Source organism: Natrix helvetica (genome assembly GCF_964273705.1).
Source record: "Natrix helvetica genome assembly, chromosome: 5".
Taxonomy (NCBI): Eukaryota; Metazoa; Chordata; class Lepidosauria; order Squamata; family Natricidae; genus Natrix; species Natrix helvetica.
Window position 1 is genome coordinate 5,887,270 of NC_138551.1, and position 3,130 is coordinate 5,890,399.

Sequence of the window (3,130 nt, forward strand, 5' to 3'; positions counted from 1 at the left end):
GTGGATCCGGGACCATGGAGCTCTGGGTTGCTCCCAATTTTGGATGGGAGCTCTGGGATCCGCAGGTTGGGACTCCTGGCACTTTTCACAGCCAGAGACCCACCGTGCAATGTCCTGGTCCATGCCCGGCCACCACGCGTAGCTGCGACCGAGTGATTTCATTCTGACGATGCCGGGGTGGCCTTCATGCAGCGTGTTCAGCACCGCTTCCTGGAGGGAGGCAGGAACGATGACTCGGCTTCCCCACAGGAGGCAACCTTGCTGGGTAGAGAGTTCATGTTGTCTGGTTGCAAAAGGTTGCCATTCGGTGCCCAGAGGTTTGGCTGGCCAGCCGCGTTCAGTCCAAGCCAGCACTCTGGAGAGGAGTCTGTCTCGCCGTGTGTGCGTGGCCACGTCTGCTGCCGTGATGGGCGACTGCATCTCGTCAATTAAGAGGACGTTGGAGGCAGGAGCAGGATCCTGGACGGCAATGGGCAGGGGACATCTGCTTAACGCGTCAGCATGTGAGATATGCTTCCGTGGGCGATGGAGCAGGGTATAGTTATAGGCTGCCAGGAACACCGTCCATCTCGTGAACCGGGGAGACAAGATCTGTGGAGTTTGCTTGTCCCCAGCGATGATGCCCAACAGCGGCTTGTGATCTGTCACAATATGGAAATGACGACCATACAGATAGGAATGAAACCGCTTCACCCCGGCGACTATAGCCAAAGCTTCCCGGTCGAGCTGGCTATAGTTTCTTTCGGGCGAAGACAGGGTACGGGAGAAGAATGCGACCGGTACCTCTAAGCCAGACTGTAAACGGTGGCTTAAAACTGCTCCGACCCCGTAGGGAGATGCGTCACAGGTCAGAGTCACTGGAAGGGATTCGCTGTATTGGTGCAAAACAGTCTCAGAAGTTAAAAACTTTTTTATATTGGCAAAAGCAGCGGCCTCTTTCTTTCCCCAAAACCATTTTGCGGAACGGTCTAGCAATCGATGGAGAGGCTCCACAACAGACGCTTTATGCGGCAGAAAAATATTGTAAAAATTGAGCAGCCCTAAAAACGCTTGAAGCTCGGCTTTGTTTGTTGGTGAGGGGGCTTGTGTGATCGCCTGCACCTTAGCAGGCGTAGGACGGATTCCATTCTTATCGATTAAAAACCCTAAGAACTCAACTTGTGGGACAGCAATTTGGCACTTGGTTGTTTTTAGCTTTAAACCAGCACCGCGGAAACACTGAAGTACGGTTCGTAGACGGGTCATAAGGTGCGCCATGGAACGGGCTGATACCAGGACCTCGTCAAAATAAGGTACGACGCCTGGTATCCCTTGCAAAAGCCTCTCCATTAAGTTCTGAAATAACCCTGGCGCTACGCTGACCCCAAACTGTAATCGGTGGCACTTAAAAGCGCCTCTATGTGTAACTATAGTCTGGGCTTCAGCAGTTGCCTCATCCACAGGCAACTGCTGATATGCCTGAGCTAGATCGAGCTTAGCAAAAATTGTTCCCTGTCCCAGAGAGTGCAACAAATGCTGCACCACCGGTACGGGGTATGCACTCTGCTGTAATGCGCGATTAAGGGTGCACTTAAAGTCCCCACAGATGCATACAGACCCATCATGCTTCACTGGTATGATGATGGGAGTCTCCCAACGGGCATGATCAATAGGTTCCAACACCCCCTGAGCTATTAACTTATCCAATTCAGCGTCTACTTTAGATTTCAACGCGAATGGCACTCGGCGTGGCTTTAGCCGCCGTGGTGGTACTTGGGGGTCTAAATTGAAAACAATGGGTGTGCCAGTATATTTCCCTAATCCTTCCCCGAAAACTTCGGGAAACTCCTTAATCAGAATATCCAGGTGTGGAGTGGTCTGGATCTGATCAATACCAGTTATGGCTAGACCTAACGCTTCAAACCACTCCAGCCCTAATAAACTTGGCCTGGGGCCCTTGACAACGATAAGGGGAAGCCTTTTTTGAAACTGCTTAAATGACACCTTGCAGTAAAACTTTCCCAGTACAGGAATGGAATTCCCTTGGAAATCCCTTAGCTTCAATGGGCACGGGGATAGGCGTGCCTGTGAAATACCTGGCACAATTCTCCTGAGTCCTGCCCATGATATGATAGACACGGCTGAGCCAGTATCTATCTCCATTTGACAGGGCTTACCCTCTATCCTAACATTGAGGAATATTTTTCCCCTAGGTGCATGGATGATCTGATCCACTGCATACTCATCTTTGTCATCATTAACTGTGAAACAAGAATCTTGTTTCCTAGAACCAGCGTTCCTGCCTGAGTTTGCAGGCCTCCTGAAACTTTGGTTAGGGCTGGGAGAGTTCCCTTCTAACGCGTTCGCACACGGAGCTACTGCCCTACAAACTCTCGCCAAATGGCCCCTTCTCCCGCAACGGAGGCAGGCAGCGTTTTTAAAACGGCAGTCTGCCCTATCATGTTTTCCCCCACACCCAGGGCAATTTGCACGGAATACAGCCTTACCCTGGCGCCCTTTTTGTTGCTCACCACGCAGCCGATGCACTTCATCGTTCCCGACGGCTCCGGTGTCCTCTAGGGTGTCTTCATGGTGAACCTCGGTAGTCTTTTCTGCAGACAGAGGTTTTGAGAACCTCTGGAGTTCGTCTGTGGATTTGTTTGACATTTCTACAGCCCTGGCTTCGTCAAGGGCCGTTTGCAAATCGAGTTCGGGTTTGGCCAGTAGATGGCGTTGTATCCGGAGGTCCCTAACACCCCCCACAATCTGATCTGTTAACACTTCATCTAGGTCTCTAAACCTACAATGGACAGCTGCGGCTCGTAACGCAGCCACGTAATCATTAATAGATTCACCCTCTCGCTGAACCCTACGGTAAAAGGCAAATCTTCGTGTGGTGCGGGAGAGCGATGGGGCGTAATGATTCTTTAATCTAGTCATTAACGCGTCCCAGGTTATATCGTGGACAGAGAGTGGGGCAACTAAGGTTTCAGCCAAATTAAACATCTCTGTGCTACACAAATTTAAAAAACAAGCCTTTTTTCGCTGCTCAGTTAAGTCTGTGAAGCCGTTGGCTTCTAAGTAGCATTCAAAACGTGAAATATATGATACCCAAGTCTCTGTAGCCGCGTTGAAAGCGGCAAACGTATTC